Source organism: Oryzias latipes, chromosome 2 (assembly GCF_053564925.1).
Source record: "Oryzias latipes strain Hd-rR chromosome 2, Olatipes_Hd-rR_3.1".
Lineage (NCBI taxonomy): Eukaryota > Metazoa > Chordata > Actinopteri > Beloniformes > Adrianichthyidae > Oryzias > Oryzias latipes.
Genome location: NC_136238.1, coordinates 20,877,530 through 20,902,750, shown reverse-complemented (window position 1 = coordinate 20,902,750; position 25,221 = coordinate 20,877,530). Strand labels below are relative to the sequence as shown.

The 25,221-nt window shown below is 46.1% G+C and overlaps 24 non-coding genes across 24 annotated transcripts; all 24 read left to right on the top strand.

The window, feature by feature from the left end:
* The first annotated feature begins 548 nt into the window (after positions 1-548).
* On the top strand, positions 549-712 carry LOC144990618 (U1 spliceosomal RNA). The gene has a single exon (XR_013654576.1). It is a non-coding gene; the product is annotated as a U1 spliceosomal RNA (small nuclear RNA).
* Positions 713-1,615: 903 nt separating this feature from the next.
* On the top strand, positions 1,616-1,779 carry LOC144990713 (U1 spliceosomal RNA). Its single transcript, XR_013654672.1, has one exon. It is a non-coding gene; the product is annotated as a U1 spliceosomal RNA (small nuclear RNA).
* A 908-nt stretch (positions 1,780-2,687) lies between these two features.
* LOC144990631 (U1 spliceosomal RNA) lies at positions 2,688-2,851 on the top strand. The gene has a single exon (XR_013654590.1). It is a non-coding gene; the product is annotated as a U1 spliceosomal RNA (small nuclear RNA).
* A 909-nt stretch (positions 2,852-3,760) lies between these two features.
* LOC144990698 (U1 spliceosomal RNA) lies at positions 3,761-3,924 on the top strand. The gene has a single exon (XR_013654657.1). It is a non-coding gene; the product is annotated as a U1 spliceosomal RNA (small nuclear RNA).
* Positions 3,925-4,343: 419 nt separating this feature from the next.
* On the top strand, positions 4,344-4,507 carry LOC144990684 (U1 spliceosomal RNA). The gene has a single exon (XR_013654643.1). It is a non-coding gene; the product is annotated as a U1 spliceosomal RNA (small nuclear RNA).
* Positions 4,508-5,285: 778 nt separating this feature from the next.
* LOC144990579 (U1 spliceosomal RNA) lies at positions 5,286-5,449 on the top strand. Its single transcript, XR_013654534.1, has one exon. It is a non-coding gene; the product is annotated as a U1 spliceosomal RNA (small nuclear RNA).
* A 903-nt stretch (positions 5,450-6,352) lies between these two features.
* Positions 6,353-6,516, top strand: LOC144990578 (U1 spliceosomal RNA). Its single transcript, XR_013654533.1, has one exon. It is a non-coding gene; the product is annotated as a U1 spliceosomal RNA (small nuclear RNA).
* Positions 6,517-7,425: 909 nt separating this feature from the next.
* On the top strand, positions 7,426-7,589 carry LOC144990577 (U1 spliceosomal RNA). Its single transcript, XR_013654532.1, has one exon. It is a non-coding gene; the product is annotated as a U1 spliceosomal RNA (small nuclear RNA).
* Positions 7,590-8,492: 903 nt separating this feature from the next.
* On the top strand, positions 8,493-8,656 carry LOC144990576 (U1 spliceosomal RNA). The gene has a single exon (XR_013654531.1). It is a non-coding gene; the product is annotated as a U1 spliceosomal RNA (small nuclear RNA).
* Positions 8,657-9,565: 909 nt separating this feature from the next.
* On the top strand, positions 9,566-9,729 carry LOC144990625 (U1 spliceosomal RNA). The gene has a single exon (XR_013654584.1). It is a non-coding gene; the product is annotated as a U1 spliceosomal RNA (small nuclear RNA).
* A 909-nt stretch (positions 9,730-10,638) lies between these two features.
* Positions 10,639-10,802, top strand: LOC144990575 (U1 spliceosomal RNA). Its single transcript, XR_013654530.1, has one exon. It is a non-coding gene; the product is annotated as a U1 spliceosomal RNA (small nuclear RNA).
* A 903-nt stretch (positions 10,803-11,705) lies between these two features.
* Positions 11,706-11,869, top strand: LOC144990574 (U1 spliceosomal RNA). The gene has a single exon (XR_013654528.1). It is a non-coding gene; the product is annotated as a U1 spliceosomal RNA (small nuclear RNA).
* Positions 11,870-12,772: 903 nt separating this feature from the next.
* LOC144990623 (U1 spliceosomal RNA) lies at positions 12,773-12,936 on the top strand. The gene has a single exon (XR_013654582.1). It is a non-coding gene; the product is annotated as a U1 spliceosomal RNA (small nuclear RNA).
* Positions 12,937-13,845: 909 nt separating this feature from the next.
* On the top strand, positions 13,846-14,009 carry LOC144990573 (U1 spliceosomal RNA). The gene has a single exon (XR_013654527.1). It is a non-coding gene; the product is annotated as a U1 spliceosomal RNA (small nuclear RNA).
* Positions 14,010-14,912: 903 nt separating this feature from the next.
* Positions 14,913-15,076, top strand: LOC144990572 (U1 spliceosomal RNA). Its single transcript, XR_013654526.1, has one exon. It is a non-coding gene; the product is annotated as a U1 spliceosomal RNA (small nuclear RNA).
* A 903-nt stretch (positions 15,077-15,979) lies between these two features.
* On the top strand, positions 15,980-16,143 carry LOC144990622 (U1 spliceosomal RNA). Its single transcript, XR_013654581.1, has one exon. It is a non-coding gene; the product is annotated as a U1 spliceosomal RNA (small nuclear RNA).
* Positions 16,144-17,052: 909 nt separating this feature from the next.
* On the top strand, positions 17,053-17,216 carry LOC144990571 (U1 spliceosomal RNA). Its single transcript, XR_013654525.1, has one exon. It is a non-coding gene; the product is annotated as a U1 spliceosomal RNA (small nuclear RNA).
* A 903-nt stretch (positions 17,217-18,119) lies between these two features.
* Positions 18,120-18,283, top strand: LOC144990570 (U1 spliceosomal RNA). The gene has a single exon (XR_013654524.1). It is a non-coding gene; the product is annotated as a U1 spliceosomal RNA (small nuclear RNA).
* A 909-nt stretch (positions 18,284-19,192) lies between these two features.
* Positions 19,193-19,356, top strand: LOC144990568 (U1 spliceosomal RNA). Its single transcript, XR_013654521.1, has one exon. It is a non-coding gene; the product is annotated as a U1 spliceosomal RNA (small nuclear RNA).
* A 903-nt stretch (positions 19,357-20,259) lies between these two features.
* On the top strand, positions 20,260-20,423 carry LOC144990567 (U1 spliceosomal RNA). Its single transcript, XR_013654520.1, has one exon. It is a non-coding gene; the product is annotated as a U1 spliceosomal RNA (small nuclear RNA).
* A 909-nt stretch (positions 20,424-21,332) lies between these two features.
* Positions 21,333-21,496, top strand: LOC144990566 (U1 spliceosomal RNA). The gene has a single exon (XR_013654519.1). It is a non-coding gene; the product is annotated as a U1 spliceosomal RNA (small nuclear RNA).
* A 518-nt stretch (positions 21,497-22,014) lies between these two features.
* On the top strand, positions 22,015-22,178 carry LOC144990638 (U1 spliceosomal RNA). The gene has a single exon (XR_013654596.1). It is a non-coding gene; the product is annotated as a U1 spliceosomal RNA (small nuclear RNA).
* Positions 22,179-23,081: 903 nt separating this feature from the next.
* Positions 23,082-23,245, top strand: LOC144990603 (U1 spliceosomal RNA). The gene has a single exon (XR_013654561.1). It is a non-coding gene; the product is annotated as a U1 spliceosomal RNA (small nuclear RNA).
* A 909-nt stretch (positions 23,246-24,154) lies between these two features.
* Positions 24,155-24,318, top strand: LOC144990601 (U1 spliceosomal RNA). Its single transcript, XR_013654559.1, has one exon. It is a non-coding gene; the product is annotated as a U1 spliceosomal RNA (small nuclear RNA).
* Positions 24,319-25,221: the final 903 nt, after the last annotated feature.

Genomic DNA, 25,221 nt, shown 5'->3' with positions numbered 1-25,221 from the left:
CTCAAGTAGGAAACAACAGCCAGAAAAGTGGCCTCTGAGCCAAGCAAAGGGGGCATGGAAACCACACCCTTAGAACATTCAATTTTGACTGAACTCAAGACGTCTTGTGTTGCACTGACAGGCAACTAACATCTTCTTATGGGATTCTGCCAAGCGTTTCATGACTGATTGAGCTGGCTCCACATAGATTTGCTTTTCAGCAGGAAGTTGAACACGTACTGCCTTTAGTAAGCTCCACAGCTGGAAGACAAGTTCTCAGCCTTCTGATGTCACTGGTGGGTGGGGATGGGGACCCACAAGCCAATGAATGTTTCTTTTAACAGGAAAAGAAACTGTAAAACAATTCTTTTTCCGGCCATAAAGCAGGGCTCACAGAAGTATGTCAACTTTACACAATATAACAAAACACAAGCAGTGTTTTAACATGGCAAAAAGTATTGGTCATGGGTCTGACTCTGGGATTAGGAAAATGCATGGGGCACTTGCTAAACCTACTGCCAGAGTCAAGGACTGGGGAAGCAGTCATCCTTGTTTGAACCCAAGAAGACATACTTACCTGGCAGGGGTGACACCATGATCAAGAAGGTGGTTTGCCCAAGGCGAGGCTCTGTCATTGCACCCTGACCGTGCTGACCCTTGTGAATTCCCCAAATGTGGGAATCTCAACTGCATAATTTGTGGTAGTGGGGGACTGTGTTCGCGCTCTCCCCTGTTTACAATGTAAAAGACAAAGATGTGTTAGAACAGTGAAAGCTTCATGTCCATCTTCGGAATGAAAAATGTGAGCAGTTTTAGGTGTGATGCAACTAGTGCTTTCTCTCTCTCTATCCCTATCTATATATACGCGTTACATTTTGTTGGATCTTGGACAGGACCAGAGCCCGTCTATAGGCTACATTGGCTTGCATGCGTCTGACGTTAGCGTTAGTGTCCCTTCCTTACAAAGATGGCTGGCCAGGTGCAAAAGACATCAGCCGTTGGGTGTGGAAAACCACCACAAAATCCTCCCTTGCATTGGGGATGTGGGACAACGCAAAAGTCACATCTCTTTCCACAGCAAGTTTGAGCTCAAGTAGGAAACAACAGCCAGAAAAGTGGCCCCTGAGCCAAGCAAAGGGGGCATGGAAACCACACCCTTAGAACATTCAATTTTGACTGAACTCAAGACGTCTTGTGTTGCACTGACAGGCAACTAACATCTTCTTATGGGATTCTGCCAAGCGTTTCATGACTGATTGAGCTGGCTCCACATAGATTTGCTTTTCAGCAGGAAGTTGAACACGTACTGCCTTTAGTAAGCTCCACAGCTGGAAGACAAGTTCTCAGCCTTCTGATGTCACTGGTGGGTGGGGATGGGGACCCACAAGCCAATGAATGTTTCTTTTAACAGGAAAAGAAACTGTAAAACAATTCTTTTTCCGGCCATAAAGCAGGGCTCACAGAAGTATGTCAACTTTACAAAATATAACAAAACACAAGCAGTGTTTAAACATGGCAAAAAGTATTGGTCATGGGTCTGACTCGGGGATTAGGAAAATGCATGGGGCACTTGCTAAACCTACTGCCAGAGTCAAGGACTGGGGAAGCAGTCATCCTTGTTTGAACCCAAGAAGACATACTTACCTGGCAGGGGTGACACCATGATCAAGGAGGTGGTTTGCCAAAGGCGAGGCTCTGTCATTGCACCCTGACCGTGCTGACCCTTGTGAATTCCCCAAATGTGGGAATCTCAACTGCTTAAATTGTGGTAGTGGGGGACTGCGTTCGCGCTCTCCTCGTTTACAATGTAAAAGACAAAGATGTGTTAGAACAGTGAAAGCTTCATGTCCATCTTCGGAATGCAAAATGTGAGCAGTTTTAGGTGTGATGCAACTAGTGCTTTCTCTCTCTCTATCCCTATCTATATCTATATATACGCGTTACATTTTGTTGGATCTTGGACAGGACCAGAGCCCGTCTATAGGCTACATTGGCTTGCATGCGTCTGACGGTAGCGTTAGTGTCCCTTCCTTACAAAGATGGCTGGCCAGGTGCAAAAGACATCAGCCGTTGGGTGTGGAAAACCACCACAAAATCCTCCCTTGCATTGGGGATGTGGGACAACGCAAAAGTCACATCTCTTTCCACAGCAAGTTTGAGCTCAAGTAGGAAACAACAGCCAGAAAAGTGGCCTCTGAGCCAAGCAAAGGGGGCATGGAAACCACACCCTTAGAACATTCAATTTTGACTGAACTCAAGACGTCTTGTGTTGCACTGACAGGCAACTAACATCTTCTTATGGGATTCTGCCAAGCGTTTCATGACTGATTGAGCTGGTTCCACATAGGTTTGTTTTTCAGCAGGAAGTTGAACACGTACTGCCTTTAGTAAGCTCCACAGCTGGAAGACAAGTTCTCAGCCTTCTGATGTCACTGGTGGGTGGGGATGGGGACCCACAAGCCAATGAATGTTTCTTTTAACAGGAAAAGAAACTGTAAAACAATTCTTTTTCCGGCCATAAAGCAGGGCTCACAGAAGTATGTCAACTTTACACAATATAACAAAACACAAGCAGTGTTTTAACATGGCAAAAAGTATTGGTCATGGGTCTGACTCGGGGATTAGGAAAATGCATGGGGCACTTGCTAAACCTACTGCCAGAGTCAAGGACTGGGGAAGCAGTCATCCTTGTTTGAACCCAAGAAGACATACTTACCTGGCAGGGGTGACACCATGATCAAGGAGGTGGTTTGCCCAAGGCGAGGCTCTGTCATTGCACCCTGACCGTGCTGACCCTTGTGAATTCCCCAAATGTGGGAATCTCAACTGCATAATTTGTGGTAGTGGGGGACTGCGTTCGCGCTCTCCCCTGTTTACAATGTAAAAGACAAAGATGTCTTAGAACAGTGAAAGCTTCATGTCCATCTTCGGAATGCAAAATGTGAGCAATTTTAGGTGTGATGCAACTAGTGCTTTCTCTCTCTCTATCCCTATCTATATCTATATATACGCGTTACATTTTGTTGGATCTTGGACAGGACCAGAGCCCGTCTATAGGCTACATTGGCTTGCATGCGTCTGACGTTAGCGTTAGTGTCCCTTCCTTACAAAGATGGTTGGCCAGGTGCAAAAGACATCAGCCGTTGGGTGTGGAAAACCACCACAAAATCCTCCCTTGCATTGGGGATGTGGGACAACGCAAAAGTCACATCTCAGTCCACAGCAAGATTGAGCTCAAGTAGGAAACAGCAGCCAGAAAAGTGGCCTCTGAGCCAAGCAAAGGGGGCATGGAAACCACACCCTTAGAACATTCAATTTTGACTGAACTCAAGACGTCTTGTGTTGCACTGACAGGCAACTAACATCTTCTTATGGGATTCTGCCAAGCGTTTCATGACTGATTGAGCTGGTTCCACATAGGTTTGCTTTTCAGCAGGAAGTTGAACACGTACTGCCTTTAGTAAGCTCCACAGCTGGAAGACAAGTTCTCAGCCTTCTGATGTCACTGGTGGGTGGGGGTGGGGACCCACAAGCCAATGAATGTTTCTTTTAACAGGAAAAGAAACTGTAAAACAATTCTTTTTCCGGCCATAAAGCAGGGCTCACAAAAGTATGTCAACTTTACACAATATAACAAAACACAAGCAGTGTTTTAACATGGCAAAAAGTATTGGTCATGGGTCTGACTCGGGGATTAGGAAAATGCATGGGGCACTTGCTAAACCTACTGCCAGAGTCAAGGACTGGGGAAGCAGTCATCCTTGTTTGAACCCAAGAAGACATACTTACCTGGCAGGGGTGACACCATGATCAAGAAGGTGGTTTGCCAAAGGCGAGGCTCTGTCATTGCACCCTGACCGTGCTGACCCTTGTGAATTCCCCAAATGTGGGAATCTCAACTGCATAAATTGTGGTAGTGGGGGACTGCGTTCGCGCTCTCCTCGTTTACAATGTAAAAGACAAAGATGTGTTAGAACAGTGAAAGCTTCATGTCCATCTTCAGAATGCAAAATGTGAGCAGTTTTAGGTGTGATGCAACTAGTGCTTTCTCTCTCTCTATCCCTATCTATATCTATATATACGCGTTACATTTTGTTGGATCTTGGACAGGACCAGAGCCCGTCTATAGGCTACATTGGCTTGCATGCGTCTGACGTTAGCGTTAGTGTCCCCATAAAGCAGGGCTCACAGAAGTATGTCAACTTTACACAATATAACAAAACACAAGCATTATTTTAAAGTGGCAAAAAGTATTGGTCATGGGTCTGACTCGGGCATTAGGAAAATGCATGGGGCACTTGCTAAACCTACTGCCAGAGTCAAGGACTGGGGAAGCAGTCATCCTTGTTTGAACCCAAGAAGACATACTTACCTGGCAGGGGTGACACCATGATCAAGAAGGTGGTTTGCCCAAGACGAGGCTCTGTCATTGCACCCTGAACGTGCTGAACCTTGTGAATTCCCCAAATGTGGGAATCTCAACTGCATAATTTGTGGTAGTGGGGGACTGTGTTCGCGCTCTCCCCTGTTTACAATGTAAAAGACAAAGATGTCTTAGAACAGTGAAAGCTTCATGTCCATCTTCGGAATGGCTTGCATGCGTCTGACGTTAGCGTTAGTGTCCCTTCCTTACAAAGATGGCTGGCCAGGTGCAAAAGACATCAGCCGTTGGGTGTGGAAAACCACCACAAAATCCTCCCTTGCATTGGGGATGTGGGACAACGCAAAAGTCACATCTCTTTCCAAAGCAAGTTTGAGCTCAAGTAGGAAACAACAGCCAGAAAAGTGGCCTCTGAGCCAAGCAAAGGGGGCATGGAAACCACACCCTTAGAACATTCAATTTTGACTGAACTCAAGACGTCTTGTGTTGCACTGACAGGCAACTAACATCTTCTTATGGGATTCTGCCAAGCGTTTCATGACTGATTGAGCTGGCTCCACATAGATTTGCTTTTCAGCAGGAAGTTGAACACGTACTGCCTTTAGTAAGCTCCACAGCTGGAAGACAAGTTCTCAGCCTTCTGATGTCACTGGTGGGTGGGGATGGGGACCCACAAGCCAATGAATGTTTCTTTTAACAGGAAAAGAAACTGTAAAACAATTCTTTTTCCGGCCATAAAGCAGGGCTCACAGAAGTATGTCAACTTTACACAATATAACAAAACACAAGCAGTGTTTTAACATGGCAAAAAGTATTGGTCATTTTTCTGACTCGGGGATTAGGAAAATGCATGGGGCACTTGCTAAACCTACTGCCAGAGTCAAGGACTGGGGAAGCAGTCATCCTTGTTTGAACCCAAGAAGACATACTTACCTGGCAGGGGTGACACCATGATCAAGAAGGTGGTTTGCCCAAGGCGAGGCTCTGTCATTGCACCCTGACCGTGCTGACCCTTGTGAATTCCCCAAATGTGGGAATCTCAACTGCATAATTTGTGGTAGTGGGGGACTGCGTTCGCGCTCTCCCCTGTTTACAATGTAAAAGACAAAGATGTCTTAGAACAGTGAAAGCTTCATGTCCATCTTCGGAATGCAAAATGTGAGCAGTTTTAGGTGTGATGCAACTAGTGCTTTCTCTCTCTCTATCCCTATCTATATATACGCGTTACATTTTGTTGGATCTTGGACAGGACCAGAGCCCGTCTATAGGCTACATTGGCTTGCATGCGTCTGACGTTAGCGTTAGTGTCCCTTCCTTACAAAGATGGCTGGCCAGGTGCAAAAGACATCAGCCGTTGTGTGTGGAAAACCACCACAAAATCCTCCCTTGCATTGGGGATGTGGGACAACGCAAAAGTCACATCTCTTTCCAAAGCAAGTTTGAGCTCAAGTAGGAAACAACAGCCAGAAAAGTGGCCTCTGAGCCAAGCAAAGGGGGCATGGAAACCACACCCTTAGAACATTCAATTTTGACTGAACTCAAGACGTCTTGTGTTGCACTGACAGGCAACTAACATCTTCTTATGGGATTCTGCCAAGCGTTTCATGACTGATTGAGCTGGCTCCACATAGATTTGCTTTTCAGCAGGAAGTTGAACACGTACTGCCTTTAGTAAGCTCCACAGCTGGAAGACAAGTTCTCAGCCTTCTGATGTCACTGGTGGGTGGGGATGGGGACCCACAAGCCAATGTATGTTTCTTTTAACAGGAAAAGAAACTGTAAAACAATTCTTTTTCCGGCCATAAAGCAGGGCTCACAGAAGTATGTCAACTTTACACAATATAACAAAACACAAACAGTGTTTTAACATGGCAAAAAGTATTGGTCATGGGTCTGACTCGGGGATTAGGAAAATGCATGGGGCACTTGCTAAACCTACTGCCAGAGTCAAGGACTGGGGAAGCAGTCATCCTTGTTTGAACCCAAGAAGACATACTTACCTGGCAGGGGTGACACCATGATCAAGAAGGTGGTTTGCCCAAGGCGAGGCTCTGTCATTGCACCCTGACCGTGCTGACCCTTGTGAATTCCCCAAATGTGGGAATCTCAACTGCATAATTTGTGGTAGTGGGGGACTGCGTTCGCGCTCTCCCCTGTTTACAATGTAAAAGACAAAGATGTGTTAGAACAGTGAAAGCTTCATGTCCATCTTCGGAATGCAAAATGTGAGCAGTTTTAGGTGTGATGCAACTAGTGCTTTCTCTCTCTCTATCCCTATCTATATCTATATATACGCGTTACATTTTGTTGGATCTTGGACAGGACCAGAGCCCGTCTATAGGCTACATTGGCTTGCATGCGTCTGACGTTAGCGTTAGTGTCCCTTCCTTACAAAGATGGCTGGCCAGGTGCAAAAGACATCAGCCGTTGGGTGTGGAAAACCACCACAAAATCCTCCCTTGCATTGGGGATGTGGGACAACGCAAAAGTCACATCTCTTTCCACAGCAAGTTTGAGCTCAAGTAGGAAACAACAGCCAGAAAAGTGGCCTCTGAGCCAAGCAAAGGGGGCATGGAAACCACACCCTTAGAACATTCAATTTTGACTGAACTCAAGACGTCTTGTGTTGCACTGACAGGCAACTAACATCTTCTTATGGGATTCTGCCAAGCGTTTCATGACTGATTGAGCTGGCTCCACATAGATTTGCTTTTCAGCAGGAAGTTGAACACGTACTGCCTTTAGTAAGCTCCACAGCTGGAAGACAAGTTCTCAGCCTTCTGATGTCACTGGTGGGTGGGGATGGGGACCCACAAGCCAATGTATGTTTCTTTTAACAGGAAAAGAAACTGTAAAACAATTCTTTTTCCGGCCTTAAAGCAGGGCTCACAGAAGTATGTCAACTTTACACAATATAACAAAACACAAGCAGTGTTTTAACATGGCAAAAAGTATTGGTCATGGGTCTGACTCGGGGATTAGGAAAATGCATGGGGCACTTGCTAAACCTACTGCCAGAGTCAAGGACTGGGGAAGCAGTCATCCTTGTTTGAACCCAAGTAGACATACTTACCTGGCAGGGGTGACACCATGATCAAGAAGGTGGTTTGCCCAAGGCGAGGCTCTGTCATTGCACCCTGACCGTGCTGACCCTTGTGAATTCCCCAAATGTGGGAATCTCAACTGCATAATTTGTGGTAGTGGGGGACTGCGTTCGCGCTCTCCCCTGTTTACAATGTAAAAGACAAAGATGTCTTAGAACAGTGAAAGCTTCATGTCCATCTTCGGAATGCAAAATGTGAGCAGTTTTAGGTGTGATGCAACTAGTGCTTTCTCTCTCTCTATCCCTATCTATATAAACGCGTTAAATTTTGTTGGATCTTGGACAGGACCAGAGCCCGTCTATAGGCTACATTGGCTTGCATGCGTCTGACGTTAGCGTTAGTGTCCCTTCCTTACAAAGATGGCTGGCCAGGTGCAAAAGACATCAGCCGTTGGGTGTGGAAAACCACCACAAAATCCTCCCTTGCATTGGGGATGTGGGACAACGCAAAAGTCACATCTCTTTCCAAAGCAAGTTTGAGCTCAAGTAGGAAACAACAGCCAGAAAAGTGGCCTCTGAGCCAAGCAAAGGGGGCATGGAAACCACACCCTTAGAACATTCAATTTTGACTGAACTCAAGACGTCTTGTGTTGCACTGACAGGCAACTAACATCTTCTTATGGGATTCTGCCAAGCGTTTCATGACTGATTGAGCTGGCTCCACATAGATTTGCTTTTCAGCAGGAAGTTGAACACGTACTGCCTTTAGTAAGCTCCACAGCTGGAAGACAAGTTCTCAGCCTTCTGATGTCACTGGTGGGTGGGGATGGGGACCCACAAGCCAATGAATGTTTCTTTTAACAGGAAAAGAAACTGTAAAACAATTCTTTTTCCGGCCATAAAGCAGGGCTCACAGAAGTATGTCAACTTTACACAATATAACAAAACACAAGCAGTGTTTTAACATGGCAAAAAGTATTGGTCATTTTTCTGACTCGGGGATTAGGAAAATGCATGGGGCACTTGCTAAACCTACTGCCAGAGTCAAGGACTGGGGAAGCAGTCATCCTTGTTTGAACCCAAGAAGACATACTTACCTGGCAGGGGTGACACCATGATCAAGAAGGTGGTTTGCCCAAGGCGAGGCTCTGTCATTGCACCCTGACCGTGCTGACCCTTGTGAATTCCCCAAATGTGGGAATCTCAACTGCATAATTTGTGGTAGTGGGGGACTGCGTTCGCGCTCTCCCCTGTTTACAATGTAAAAGACAAAGATGTGTTAGAACAGTGAAAGCTTCATGTCCATCTTCAGAATGCAAAATGTGAGCAGTTTTAGGTGTGATGCAACTAGTGCTTTCTCTCTCTCTATCCCTATCTATATCTATATATACGCGTTACATTTTGTTGGATCTTGGACAGGACCAGAGCCCGTCTATAGGCTACATTGGCTTGCATGCGTCTGACGTTAGCGTTAGTGTCCCTTCCTTACAAAGATGGCTGGCCAGGTGCAAAAGACATCAGCCGTTGTGTGTGGAAAACCACCACAAAATCCTCCCTTGCATTGGGGATGTGGGACAACGCAAAAGTCACATCTCTTTCCAAAGCAAGTTTGAGCTCAAGTAGGAAACAACAGCCAGAAAAGTGGCCTCTGAGCCAAGCAAAGGGGGCATGGAAACCACACCCTTAGAACATTCAATTTTGACTGAACTCAAGACGTCTTGTGTTGCACTGACAGGCAACTAACATCTTCTTATGGGATTCTGCCAAGCGTTTCATGACTGATTGAGCTGGCTCCACATAGATTTGCTTTTCAGCAGGAAGTTGAACACGTACTGCCTTTAGTAAGCTCCACAGCTGGAAGACAAGTTCTCAGCCTTCTGATGTCACTGGTGGGTGGGGATGGGGACCCACAAGCCAATGTATGTTTCTTTTAACAGGAAAAGAAACTGTAAAACAATTCTTTTTCCGGCCATAAAGCAGGGCTCACAGAAGTATGTCAACTTTACACAATATAACAAAACACAAACAGTGTTTTAACATGGCAAAAAGTATTGGTCATGGGTCTGACTCGGGGATTAGGAAAATGCATGGGGCACTTGCTAAACCTACTGCCAGAGTCAAGGACTGGGGAAGCAGTCATCCTTGTTTGAACCCAAGAAGACATACTTACCTGGCAGGGGTGACACCATGATCAAGAAGGTGGTTTGCCCAAGGCGAGGCTCTGTCATTGCACCCTGACCGTGCTGACCCTTGTGAATTCCCCAAATGTGGGAATCTCAACTGCATAATTTGTAGTAGTGGGGGACTGCGTTCGCGCTCTCCCCTGTTTACAATGTAAAAGACAAAGATGTCTTAGAACAGTGAAAGCTTCATGTCCATCTTCGGAATGCAAAATGTGAGCAGTTTTAGGTGTGATGCAACTAGTGCTTTCTCTCTCTCTATCCCTATCTATATCTATATATACGCGTTACATTTTGTTGGATCTTGGACAGGACCAGAGCCCGTCTATAGGCTACATTGGCTTGCATGCGTCTGACGTTAGCGTTAGTGTCCCTTCCTTACAAAGATGGCTGGCCAGGTGCAAAAGACATCAGCCGTTGGGTGTGGAAAACCACCACAAAATCCTCCCTTGCATTGGGGATGTGGGACAACGCAAAAGTCACATCTCTTTCCACAGCAAGTTTGAGCTCAAGTAGGAAACAACAGCCAGAAAAGTGGCCTCTGAGCCAAGCAAAGGGGGCATGGAAACCACACCCTTAGAACATTCAATTTTGACTGAACTCAAGACGTCTTGTGTTGCACTGACAGGCAACTAACATCTTCTTATGGGATTCTGCCAAGCGTTTCATGACTGATTGAGCTGGCTCCACATAGATTTGCTTTTCAGCAGGAAGTTGAACACGTACTGCCTTTAGTAAGCTCCACAGCTGGAAGACAAGTTCTCAGCCTTCTGATGTCACTGGTGGGTGGGGATGGGGACCCACAAGCCAATGTATGTTTCTTTTAACAGGAAAAGAAACTGTAAAACAATTCTTTTTCCGGCCTTAAAGCAGGGCTCACAGAAGTATGTCAACTTTACACAATATAACAAAACACAAGCAGTGTTTTAACATGGCAAAAAGTATTGGTCATGGGTCTGACTCGGGGATTAGGAAAATGCATGGGGCACTTGCTAAACCTACTGCCAGAGTCAAGGACTGGGGAAGCAGTCATCCTTGTTTGAACCCAAGTAGACATACTTACCTGGCAGGGGTGACACCATGATCAAGAAGGTGGTTTGCCCAAGGCGAGGCTCTGTCATTGCACCCTGACCGTGCTGACCCTTGTGAATTCCCCAAATGTGGGAATCTCAACTGCATAATTTGTGGTAGTGGGGGACTGCGTTCGCGCTCTCCCCTGTTTACAATGTAAAAGACAAAGATGTCTTAGAACAGTGAAAGCTTCATGTCCATCTTCGGAATGCAAAATGTGAGCAGTTTTAGGTGTGATGCAACTAGTGCTTTCTCTCTCTCTATCCCTATCTATATATACGCGTTACATTTTGTTGGATCTTGGACAGGACCAGAGCCCGTCTATAGGCTACATTGGCTTGCATGCGTCTGACGTTAGCGTTAGTGTCCCTTCCTTACAAAGATGGCTGGCCAGGTGCAAAAGACATCAGCCGTTGGGTGTGGAAAACCACCACAAAATCCTCCCTTGCATTGGGGATGTGGGACAACGCAAAAGTCACATCTCTTTCCAAAGCAAGTTTGAGCTCAAGTAGGAAACAACAGCCAGAAAAGTGGCCTCTGAGCCAAGCAAAGGGGGCATGGAAACCACACCCTTAGAACATTCAATTTTGACTGAACTCAAGACGTCTTGTGTTGCACTGACAGGCAACTAACATCTTCTTATGGGATTCTGCCAAGCGTTTCATGACTGATTGAGCTGGCTCCACATAGATTTGCTTTTCAGCAGGAAGTTGAACACGTACTGCCTTTAGTAAGCTCCACAGCTGGAAGACAAGTTCTCAGCCTTCTGATGTCACTGGTGGGTGGGGATGGGGACCCACAAGCCAATGTATGTTTCTTTTAACAGGAAAAGAAACTGTAAAACAATTCTTTTTCCGGCCTTAAAGCAGGGCTCACAGAAGTATGTCAACTTTACACAATATAACAAAACACAAGCAGTGTTTTAACATGGCAAAAAGTATTGGTCATGGGTCTGACTCGGGGATTAGGAAAATGCATGGGGCACTTGCTAAACCTACTGCCAGAGTCAAGGACTGGGGAAGCAGTCATCCTTGTTTGAACCCAAGTAGACATACTTACCTGGCAGGGGTGACACCATGATCAAGAAGGTGGTTTGCCCAAGGCGAGGCTCTGTCATTGCACCCTGACCGTGCTGACCCTTGTGAATTCCCCAAATGTGGGAATCTCAACTGCATAATTTGTGGTAGTGGGGGACTGCGTTCGCGCTCTCCCCTGTTTACAATGTAAAAGACAAAGATGTCTTAGAACAGTGAAAGCTTCATGTCCATCTTCGGAATGCAAAATGTGAGCAGTTTTAGGTGTGATGCAACTAGTGCTTTCTCTCTCTCTATCCCTATCTATATATACGCGTTACATTTTGTTGGATCTTGGACAGGACCAGAGCCCGTCTATAGGCTACATTGGCTTGCATGCGTCTGACGTTAGCGTTAGTGTCCCTTCCTTACAAAGATGGCTGGCCAGGTGCAAAAGACATCAGCCGTTGGGTGTGGAAAACCACCACAAAATCCTCCCTTGCATTGGGGATGTGGGACAACGCAAAAGTCACATCTCTTTCCAAAGCAAGTTTGAGCTCAAGTAGGAAACAACAGCCAGAAAAGTGGCCTCTGAGCCAAGCAAAGGGGGCATGGAAACCACACCCTTAGAACATTCAATTTTGACTGAACTCAAGACGTCTTGTGTTGCACTGACAGGCAACTAACATCTTCTTATGGGATTCTGCCAAGCGTTTCATGACTGATTGAGCTGGCTCCACATAGATTTGCTTTTCAGCAGGAAGTTGAACACGTACTGCCTTTAGTAAGCTCCACAGCTGGAAGACAAGTTCTCAGCCTTCTGATGTCACTGGTGGGTGGGGATGGGGACCCACAAGCCAATGTATGTTTCTTTTAACAGGAAAAGAAACTGTAAAACAATTCTTTTTCCGGCCATAAAGCAGGGCTCACAGAAGTATGTCAACTTTACACAATATAACAAAACACAAACAGTGTTTTAACATGGCAAAAAGTATTGGTCATGGGTCTGACTCGGGGATTAGGAAAATGCATGGGGCACTTGCTAAACCTACTGCCAGAGTCAAGGACTGGGGAAGCAGTCCTCCTTGTTTGAACCCAAGAAGACATACTTACCTGGCAGGGGTGACACCATGATCAAGAAGGTGGTTTGCCCAAGGCGAGGCTCTGTCATTGCACCCTGACCGTGCTGACCCTTGTGAATTCCCCAAATGTGGGAATCTCAACTGCATAATTTGTAGTAGTGGGGGACTGCGTTCGCGCTCTCCCCTGTTTACAATGTAAAAGACAAAGATGTCTTAGAACAGTGAAAGCTTCATGTCCATCTTCGGAATGCAAAATGTGAGCAGTTTTAGGTGTGATGCAACTAGTGCTTTCTCTCTCTCTATCCCTATCTATATCTATATATACGCGTTACATTTTGTTGGATCTTGGACAGGACCAGAGCCCGTCTATAGGCTACATTGGCTTGCATGCGTCTGACGTTAGCATTAGTGTCCCTTCCTTACAAAGATGGCTGGCCAGGTGCAAAAGACATCAGCCGTTGGGTGTGGAAAACCACCACAAAATCCTCCCTTGCATTGGGGATGTGGGACAACGCAAAAGTCACATCTCTTTCCACAGCAAGTTTGAGCTCAAGTAGGAAACAACAGCCAGAAAAGTGGCCTCTGAGCCAAGCAAAGGGGGCATGGAAACCACACCCTTAGAACATTCAATTTTGACTGAACTCAAGACGTCTTGTGTTGCACTGACAGGCAACTAACATCTTCTTATGGGATTCTGCCAAGCGTTTCATGACTGATTGAGCTGGCTCCACATAGATTTGCTTTTCAGCAGGAAGTTGAACACGTACTGCCTTTAGTAAGCTCCACAGCTGGAAGACAAGTTCTCAGCCTTCTGATGTCACTGGTGGGTGGGGATGGGGACCCACAAGCCAATGTATGTTTCTTTTAACAGGAAAAGAAACTGTAAAACAATTCTTTTTCCGGCCTTAAAGCAGGGCTCACAGAAGTATGTCAACTTTACACAATATAACAAAACACAAGCAGTGTTTTAACATGGCAAAAAGTATTGGTCATGGGTCTGACTCGGGGATTAGGAAAATGCATGGGGCACTTGCTAAACCTACTGCCAGAGTCAAGGACTGGGGAAGCAGTCATCCTTGTTTGAACCCAAGTAGACATACTTACCTGGCAGGGGTGACACCATGATCAAGAAGGTGGTTTGCCCAAGGCGAGGCTCTGTCATTGCACCCTGACCGTGCTGACCCTTGTGAATTCCCCAAATGTGGGAATCTCAACTGCATAATTTGTGGTAGTGGGGGACTGCGTTCGCGCTCTCCCCTGTTTACAATGTAAAAGACAAAGATGTCTTAGAACAGTGAAAGCTTCATGTCCATCTTCGGAATGCAAAATGTGAGCAGTTTTAGGTGTGATGCAACTAGTGCTTTCTCTCTCTCTATCCCTATCTATATAAACGCGTTAAATTTTGTTGGATCTTGGACAGGACCAGAGCCCGTCTATAGGCTACATTGGCTTGCATGCGTCTGACGTTAGCGTTAGTGTCCCTTCCTTACAAAGATGGCTGGCCAGGTGCAAAAGACATCAGCCGTTGGGTGTGGAAAACCACCACAAAATCCTCCCTTGCATTGGGGATGTGGGACAACGCAAAAGTCACATCTCTTTCCAAAGCAAGTTTGAGCTCAAGTAGGAAACAACAGCCAGAAAAGTGGCCTCTGAGCCAAGCAAAGGGGGCATGGAAACCACACCCTTAGAACATTCAATTTTGACTGAACTCAAGACGTCTTGTGTTGCACTGACAGGCAACTAACATCTTCTTATGGGATTCTGCCAAGCGTTTCATGACTGATTGAGCTGGCTCCACATAGATTTGCTTTTCAGCAGGAAGTTGAACACGTACTGCCTTTAGTAAGCTCCACAGCTGGAAGACAAGTTCTCAGCCTTCTGATGTCACTGGTGGGTGGGGATGGGGACCCACAAGCCAATGAATGTTTCTTTTAACAGGAAAAGAAACTGTAAAACAATTCTTTTTCCGGCCATAAAGCAGGGCTCACAGAAGTATGTCAACTTTACACAATATAACAAAACACAAGCAGTGTTTTAACATGGCAAAAAGTATTGGTCATTTTTCTGACTCGGGGATTAGGAAAATGCATGGGGCACTTGCTAAACCTACTGCCAGAGTCAAGGACTGGGGAAGCAGTCATCCTTGTTTGAACCCAAGAAGACATACTTACCTGGCAGGGGTGACACCATGATCAAGAAGGTGGTTTGCCCAAGGCGAGGCTCTGTCATTGCACCCTGACCGTGCTGACCCTTGTGAATTCCCCAAATGTGGGAATCTCAACTGCATAATTTGTGGTAGTGGGGGACTGCGTTCGCGCTCTCCCCTGTTTACAATGTAAAAGACAAAGATGTCTTAGAACAGTGAAAGCTTCATGTCCATCTTCGGAATGCAAAATGTGAGCAGTTTTAGGTGTGATGCAACTAGTGCTTTCTCTCTCTCTATCCCTATCTATATATACGCGTTACATTTTGTTGGATCTTGGACAGGACCAGAGCCCGTCTATAGGCTACATTGGCTTGCATGCGTCTGACGTTAGCGTTAGTGTCCCTTCCTTACAAAGATGGCTGGCCAGGTGCAAAAGACATCAGCCGTTGTGTGTGGAAAACCACCACAAAATCCTCCCTTGCATTGGGGATGTGGGACAACGCAAAAGTCACATCTCTTTCCAAAGCAAGTTTGAGCTCAAGTAGGAAACAACAGCCAGAAAAGTGGCCTCTGAGCCAAGCAAAGGGGGCATGGAAACCACACCCTTAGAACATTCAATTTTGACTGAACTCAAGACGTCTTGTGTTGCACTGACAGGCAACTAACATCTTCTTATGGGATTCTGCCAAGCGTTTCATGACTGATTGAGCTGGCTCCACATAGATTTGCTTTTCAGCAGGAAGTTGAACACGTACTGCCTTTAGTAAGCTCCACAGCTGGAAGACAAGTTCTCAGCCTTCTGATGTCACTGGTGGGTGGGGATGGGGACCCACAAGCCAATGTATGTTTCTTTTAACAGGAAAAGAAACTGTAAAACAATTCTTTTTCCGGCCATAAAGCAGGGCTCACAGAAGTATGTCAACTTTACACAATATAACAAAACACAAACAGTGTTTTAACATGGCAAAAAGTATTGGTCATGGGTCTGACTCGGGGATTAGGAAAATGCATGGGGCACTTGCTAAACCTACTGCCAGAGTCAAGGACTGGGGAAGCAGTCATCCTTGTTTGAACCCAAGAAGACATACTTACCTGGCAGGGGTGACACCATGATCAAGAAGGTGGTTTGCCCAAGGCGAGGCTCTGTCATTGCACCCTGACCGTGCTGACCCTTGTGAATTCCCCAAATGTGGGAATCTCAACTGCATAATTTGTAGTAGTGGGGGACTGCGTTCGCGCTCTCCCCTGTTTACAATGTAAAAGACAAAGATGTCTTAGAACAGTGAAAGCTTCATGTCCATCTTCGGAATGCAAAATGTGAGCAGTTTTAGGTGTGATGCAACTAGTGCTTTCTCTCTCTCTATCCCTATCTATATCTATATATACGCGTTACATTTTGTTGGATCTTGGACAGGACCAGAGCCCGTCTATAGGCTACATTGGCTTGCATGCGTCTGACGTTAGCGTTAGTGTCCCTTCCTTACAAAGATGGCTGGCCAGGTGCAAAAGACATCAGCCGTTGGGTGTGGAAAACCACCACAAAATCCTCCCTTGCATTGGGGATGTGGGACAACGCAAAAGTCACATCTCTTTCCACAGCAAGTTTGAGCTCAAGTAGGAAACAACAGCCAGAAAAGTGGCCTCTGAGCCAAGCAAAGGGGGCATGGAAACCACACCCTTAGAACATTCAATTTTGACTGAACTCAAGACGTCTTGTGTTGCACTGACAGGCAACTAACATCTTCTTATGGGATTCTGCCAAGCGTTTCATGACTGATTGAGCTGGCTCCACATAGATTTGCTTTTCAGCAGGAAGTTGAACACGTACTGCCTTTAGTAAGCTCCACAGCTGGAAGACAAGTTCTCAGCCTTCTGATGTCACTGGTGGGTGGGGATGGGGACCCACAAGCCAATGTATGTTTCTTTTAACAGGAAAAGAAACTGTAAAACAATTCTTTTTCCGGCCTTAAAGCAGGGCTCACAGAAGTATGTCAACTTTACACAATATAACAAAACACAAGCAGTGTTTTAACATGGCAAAAAGTATTGGTCATGGGTCTGACTCGGGGATTAGGAAAATGCATGGGGCACTTGCTAAACCTACTGCCAGAGTCAAGGACTGGGGAAGCAGTCATCCTTGTTTGAACCCAAGTAGACATACTTACCTGGCAGGGGTGACACCATGATCAAGAAGGTGGTTTGCCCAAGGCGAGGCTCTGTCATTGCACCCTGACCGTGCTGACCCTTGTGAATTCCCCAAATGTGGGAATCTCAACTGCATAATTTGTGGTAGTGGGGGACTGCGTTCGCGCTCTCCCCTGTTTACAATGTAAAAGACAAAGATGTGTTAGAACAGTGAAAGCTTCATGTCCATCTTCGGAATGCAAAATGTGAGCAGTTTTAGGTGTGATGCAACTAGTGCTTTCTCTCTCTCTATCCCTATCTATATATACGCGTTACATTTTGTTGGATCTTGGACAGGACCAGAGCCCGTCTATAGGCTACATTGGCTTGCATGCGTCTGACGTTAGCGTTAGTGTCCCTTCCTTACAAAGATGGCTGGCCAGGTGCAAAAGACATCAGCCGTTGGGTGTGGAAAACCACCACAAAATCCTCCCTTGCATTGGGGATGTGGGACAACGCAAAAGTCACATCTCTTTCCAAAGCAAGTTTGAGCTCAAGTAGGAAACAACAGCCAGAAAAGTGGCCTCTGAGCCAAGCAAAGGGGGCATGGAAACCACACCCTTAGAACATTCAATTTTGACTGAACTCAAGACGTCTTGTGTTGCACTGACAGGCAACTAACATCTTCTTATGGGATTCTGCCAAGCGTTTCATGACTGATTGAGCTGGCTCCACATAGATTTGCTTTTCAGCAGGAAGTTGAACACGTACTGCCTTTAGTAAGCTCCACAGCTGGAAGACAAGTTCTCAGCCTTCTGATGTCACTGGTGGGTGGGGATGGGGACCCACAAGCCAATGTATGTTTCTTTTAACAGGAAAAGAAACTGTAAAACAATTCTTTTTCCGGCCATAAAGCAGGGCTCACAGAAGTATGTCAACTTTACACAATATAACAAAACACAAACAGTGTTTTAACATGGCAAAAAGTATTGGTCATGGGTCTGACTCGGGGATTAGGAAAATGCATGGGGCACTTGCTAAACCTACTGCCAGAGTCAAGGACTGGGGAAGCAGTCCTCCTTGTTTGAACCCAAGAAGACATACTTACCTGGCAGGGGTGACACCATGATCAAGAAGGTGGTTTGCCCAAGGCGAGGCTCTGTCATTGCACCCTGACCGTGCTGACCCTTGTGAATTCCCCAAATGTGGGAATCTCAACTGCATAATTTGTGGTAGTGGGGGACTGCGTTCGCGCTCTCCCCTGTTTACAATGTAAAAGACAAAGATGTGTTAGAACAGTGAAAGCTTCATGTCCATCTTCGGAATGCAAAATGTGAGCAGTTTTAGGTGTGATGCAACTAGTGCTTTCTCTCTCTCTATCCCTATCTATATCTATATATACGCGTTACATTTTGTTGGATCTTGGACAGGACCAGAGCCCGTCTATAGGCTACATTGGCTTGCATGCGTCTGACGTTAGCGTTAGTGTCCCTTCCTTACAAAGATGGCTGGCCAGGTGCAAAAGACATCAGCCGTTGGGTGTGGAAAACCACCACAAAATCCTCCCTTGCATTGGGGATGTGGGACAACGCAAAAGTCACATCTCTTTCCACAGCAAGTTTGAGCTCAAGTAGGAAACAACAGCCAGAAAAGTGGCCTCTGAGCCAAGCAAAGGGGGCATGGAAACCACACCCTTAGAACATTCAATTTTGACTGAACTCAAGACGTCTTGTGTTGCACTGACAGGCAACTAACATCTTCTTATGGGATTCTGCCAAGCGTTTCATGACTGATTGAGCTGGCTCCACATAGATTTGCTTTTCAGCAGGAAGTTGAACACGTACTGCCTTTAGTAAGCTCCACAGCTGGAAGACAAGTTCTCAGCCTTCTGATGTCACTGGTGGGTGGGGATGGGGACCCACAAGCCAATGTATGTTTCTTTTAACAGGAAAAGAAACTGTAAAACAATTCTTTTTCCGGCCTTAAAGCAGGGCTCACAGAAGTATGTCAACTTTACACAATATAACAAAACACAAGCAGTGTTTTAACATGGCAAAAAGTATTGGTCATGGGTCTGACTCGGGGATTAGGAAAATGCATGGGGCACTTGCTAAACCTACTGCCAGAGTCAAGGACTGGGGAAGCAGTCATCCTTGTTTGAACCCAAGTAGACATACTTACCTGGCAGGGGTGACACCATGATCAAGAAGGTGGTTTGCCCAAGGCGAGGCTCTGTCATTGCACCCTGACCGTGCTGACCCTTGTGAATTCCCCAAATGTGGGAATCTCAACTGCATAATTTGTGGTAGTGGGGGACTGCGTTCGCGCTCTCCCCTGTTTACAATGTAAAAGACAAAGATGTGTTAGAACAGTGAAAGCTTCATGTCCATCTTCGGAATGCAAAATGTGAGCAGTTTTAGGTGTGATGCAACTAGTGCTTTCTCTCTCTCTATCCCTATCTATATATACGCGTTACATTTTGTTGGATCTTGGACAGGACCAGAGCCCGTCTATAGGCTACATTGGCTTGCATGCGTCTGACGTTAGCGTTAGTGTCCCTTCCTTACAAAGATGGCTGGCCAGGTGCAAAAGACATCAGCCGTTGGGTGTGGAAAACCACCACAAAATCCTCCCTTGCATTGGGGATGTGGGACAACGCAAAAGTCACATCTCTTTCCAAAGCAAGTTTGAGCTCAAGTAGGAAACAACAGCCAGAAAAGTGGCCTCTGAGCCAAGCAAAGGGGGCATGGAAACCACACCCTTAGAACATTCAATTTTGACTGAACTCAAGACGTCTTGTGTTGCACTGACAGGCAACTAACATCTTCTTATGGGATTCTGCCAAGCGTTTCATGACTGATTGAGCTGGCTCCACATAGATTTGCTTTTCAGCAGGAAGTTGAACACGTACTGCCTTTAGTAAGCTCCACAGCTGGAAGACAAGTTCTCAGCCTTCTGATGTCACTGGTGGGTGGGGATGGGGACCCACAAGCCAATGTATGTTTCTTTTAACAGGAAAAGAAACTGTAAAACAATTCTTTTTCCGGCCATAAAGCAGGGCTCACAGAAGTATGTCAACTTTACACAATATAACAAAACACAAACAGTGTTTTAACATGGCAAAAAGTATTGGTCATGGGTCTGACTCGGGGATTAGGAAAATGCATGGGGCACTTGCTAAACCTACTGCCAGAGTCAAGGACTGGGGAAGCAGTCCTCCTTGTTTGAACCCAAGAAGACATACTTACCTGGCAGGGGTGACACCATGATCAAGAAGGTGGTTTGCCCAAGGCGAGGCTCTGTCATTGCACCCTGACCGTGCTGACCCTTGTGAATTCCCCAAATGTGGGAATCTCAACTGCATAATTTGTGGTAGTGGGGGACTGCGTTCGCGCTCTCCCCTGTTTACAATGTAAAAGACAAAGATGTGTTAGAACAGTGAAAGCTTCATGTCCATCTTCGGAATGCAAAATGTGAGCAGTTTTAGGTGTGATGCAACTAGTGCTTTCTCTCTCTCTATCCCTATCTATATCTATATATACGCGTTACATTTTGTTGGATCTTGGACAGGACCAGAGCCCGTCTATAGGCTACATTGGCTTGCATGCGTCTGACGTTAGCGTTAGTGTCCCTTCCTTACAAAGATGGCTGGCCAGGTGCAAAAGACATCAGCCGTTGGGTGTGGAAAACCACCACAAAATCCTCCCTTGCATTGGGGATGTGGGACAACGCAAAAGTCACATCTCTTTCCACAGCAAGTTTGAGCTCAAGTAGGAAACAACAGCCAGAAAAGTGGCCTCTGAGCCAAGCAAAGGGGGCATGGAAACCACACCCTTAGAACATTCAATTTTGACTGAACTCAAGACGTCTTGTGTTGCACTGACAGGCAACTAACATCTTCTTATGGGATTCTGCCAAGCGTTTCATGACTGATTGAGCTGGCTCCACATAGATTTGCTTTTCAGCAGGAAGTTGAACACGTACTGCCTTTAGTAAGCTCCACAGCTGGAAGACAAGTTCTCAGCCTTCTGATGTCACTGGTGGGTGGGGATGGGGACCCACAAGCCAATGTATGTTTCTTTTAACAGGAAAAGAAACTGTAAAACAATTCTTTTTCCGGCCTTAAAGCAGGGCTCACAGAAGTATGTCAACTTTACACAATATAACAAAACACAAGCAGTGTTTTAACATGGCAAAAAGTATTGGTCATGGGTCTGACTCGGGGATTAGGAAAATGCATGGGGCACTTGCTAAACCTACTGCCAGAGTCAAGGACTGGGGAAGCAGTCATCCTTGTTTGAACCCAAGTAGACATACTTACCTGGCAGGGGTGACACCATGATCAAGAAGGTGGTTTGCCCAAGGCGAGGCTCTGTCATTGCACCCTGACCGTGCTGACCCTTGTGAATTCCCCAAATGTGGGAATCTCAACTGCATAATTTGTGGTAGTGGGGGACTGCGTTCGCGCTCTCCCCTGTTTACAATGTAAAAGACAAAGATGTCTTAGAACAGTGAAAGCTTCATGTCCATCTTCGGAATGCAAAATGTGAGCAGTTTTAGGTGTGATGCAACTAGTGCTTTCTCTCTCTCTATCCCTATCTATATATACGCGTTACATTTTGTTGGATCTTGGACAGGACCAGAGCCCGTCTATAGGCTACATTGGCTTGCATGCGTCTGACGTTAGCGTTAGTGTCCCTTCCTTACAAAGATGGCTGGCCAGGTGCAAAAGACATCAGCCGTTGGGTGTGGAAAACCACCACAAAATCCTCCCTTGCATTGGGGATGTGGGACAACGCAAAAGTCACATCTCTTTCCAAAGCAAGTTTGAGCTCAAGTAGGAAACAACAGCCAGAAAAGTGGCCTCTGAGCCAAGCAAAGGGGGCATGGAAACCACACCCTCGGGGATTAGGAAAATGCATGGGGCACTTGCTAAACCTACTGCCAGAGTCAAGGACTGGGGAAGCAGTCATCCTTGTTTGAACCCAAGAAGACATACTTACCTGGCAGGGGTGACACCATGATCAAGAAGGTGGTTTGCCCAAGGCGAGGCTCTGTCATTGCACCCTGACCGTGCTGACCCTTGTGAATTCCCCAAATGTGGGAATCTCAACTGCATAATCTGTGGTAGTGGGGGACTGCGTTCGCGCTCTCCCCTGTTTACAATGTAAAAGACAAAGATGTGTTAGAACAGTGAAAGCTTCATGTCCATCTTCGGAATGCAAAATGTGAGCAGTTTTAGGTGTGATGCAACTAGTGCTTTCTCTCTCTCTATCCCTATCTATATATACGCGTTACATTTTGTTGGATCTTGGACAGGACCAGAGCCCGTCTATAGGCTACATTGGCTTGCATGCGTCTGACGTTAGCGTTAGTGTCCCTTCCTTACAAAGATGGCTGGCCAGGTGCAAAAGACATCAGCCGTTGGGTGTGGAAAAACACCACAAAATCCTCCCTTGCATTGGGGATGTGGGACAACGCAAAAGTCACATCTCTTTCCACAGCAAGTTTGAGCTCAAGTAGGAAACAACAGCCAGAAAAGTGGCCTCTGAGCCAAGCAAAGGGGGCATGGAAACCACACCCTTAGAACATTCAATTTTGACTAACCTCAAGACGTCTTGTGTTGCACTGACAGGCAACTAACATCTTCTTATGGGATTCTGCCAAGCGTTTCATGACTGATTGAGCTGGTTCCACATAGGTTTGCTTTTCAGCAGGAAGTTGAACACGTACTGCCTTTAGTAAGCTCCACAGCTGGAAGACAAGTTCTCAGCCTTCTGATGTCACTGGTGGGTGGGGGTGGGGACCCACAAGCCAATGAATGTTTCTTTTAACAGGAAAAGAAACTGTAAAACAATTCTTTTTCCGGCCATAAAGCAGGGCTCACAGAAGTATGTCAACTTTACACAATATAACAAAACACAAGCAGTGTTTTAACATGGCAAAAAGTATTGGTCATGGGTCTGACTCGGGGATTAGGAAAATGCATGGGGCACTTGCTAAACCTACTGCCAGAGTCAAGGACTGGGGAAGCAGTCATCCTTGTTTGAACCCAAGAAGACATACTTACCTGGCAGGGGTGACACCATGATCAAGAAGGTGGTTTGCCCAAGGCGAGGCTCTGTCATTGCACCCTGATCGTGCTGACCCTTGTGAATTCCCCAAATGTGGGAATCTCAACTGCATAATTTGTGGTAGTGGGGGACTGCGTTCGCGCTCTCCCCTGTTTACAATGTAAAAGACAAAGATGTGTTAGAACAGTGAAAGCTTCATGTCCATCTTCGGAATGCAAAATGTGAGCAGTTTTAGGTGTGATGCAACTAGTGCTTTCTCTCTCTCTATCCCTATCTATATCTATATATACGCGTTACATTTTGTTGGATCTTGGACAGGACCAGAGCCCGTCTATAGGCTACATTGGCTTGCATGCGTCTGACGTTAGCGTTAGTGTCCCTTCCTTACAAAGATGGCTGGCCAGGTGCAAAAGACATCAGCCCTTGGGTGTGGAAAAACACCACAAAATCCTCCCTTGCATTGGGGATGTGGGACAACGCAAAAGTCACATCTCTTTCCACAGCAAGTTTGAGCTCAAGTAGGAAACAACAGCCAGAAAAGTGGCCTCTGAGCCAAGCAAAGGGGGCATGGAAACCACACCCTTAGAACATTCAATTTTGACTGAACTCAAGACGTCTTGTGTTGCACTGACAGGCAACTAACATCTTCTTATGGGATTCTGCCAAGCGTTTCATGACTGATTGAGCTGGCTCCACATAGATTTGCTTTTCAGCAGGAAGTTGAACACGTACTGCCTTTAGTAAGCTCCACAGCTGGAAGACAAGTTCTCAGCCTTCTGATGTCACTGGTGGTTGGGGGTGGGGACCCACAAGCCAATGAATGTTTCTTTTAACAGGAAAAGAAACTGTAAAACAATTCTTTTTCCGGCCATAAAGCAGGGCTCACAGAAGTATGTCAACTTTACACAATATAACAAAACACAAGCAGTGTTTTAACATGGCAAAAAGTATTGGTCATGGGTCTGACTCGGGGATTAGGAAAATGCATGGGGCACTTGCTAAACCTACTGCCAGAGTCAAGGACTGGGGAAGCAGTCATCCTTGTTTGAACCCAAGAAGACATACTTACCTGGCAGGGGTGACACCATGATCAAGAAGGTGGTTTGCCCAAGGCGAGGCTCTGTCATTGCACCCTGATCGTGCTGACCCTTGTGAATTCCCCAAATGTGGGAATCTCAACTGCATAATTTGTGGTAGTGGGGGACTGCGTTCGCGCTCTCCCCTGTTTACAATGTAAAAGACAAAGATGTGTTAGAACAGTGAAAGCTTCATGTCCATCTTCGGAATGCAAAATGTGAGCAGTTTTAGGTGTGATGCAACTAGTGCTTTCTCTCTCTCTATCCCTATCTATATCTATATATACGCGTTACATTTTGTTGGATCTTGGACAGGACCAGAGCCCGTCTATAGGCTACATTGGCTTGCATGCGTCTGACGTTAGCGTTAGTGTCCCTTCCTTACAAAGATGGCTGGCCAGGTGCAAAAGACATCAGCCGTTGGGTGTGGAAAAACACCACAAAATCCTCCCTTGCATTGGGGATGTGGGACAACGCAAAGTCACATCTCTTTCCACAGCAAGTTTGAGCTCAAGTAGGAAACAACAGCCAGAAAAGTGGCCTCTGAGCCAAGCAAAGGGGGCATGGAAACCACACCCTTAGAACATTCAATTTTGACTGAACTCAAGACGTCTTGTGTTGCACTGACAGGCAACTAACATCTTCTTATGGGATTCTGCCAAGCGTTTCATGACTGATTGAGCTGGTTCCACATAGGTTTGCTTTTCAGCAGGAAGTTGAACACGTACTGCCTTTAGTAAGCTCCACAGCTGGAAGACAAGTTCTCAGCCTTCTGATGTCACTGGTGGGTGGGGGTGGGGACCCACAAGCCAATGAATGTTTCTTTTAACAGGAAAAGAAACTGTAAAACAATTCTTTTTCCGGCCATAAAGCAGGGCTCACAGAAGTATGTCAACTTTACACAATATAACAAAACACAAGCAGTGTTTTAACATGGCAAAAAGTATTGGTCATGGGTCTGACTCGGGGATTAGGAAAATGCATGGGGCACTTGCTAAACCTACTGCCAGAGTCAAGGACTGGGGAAGCAGTCCTCCTTGTTTGAACCCAAG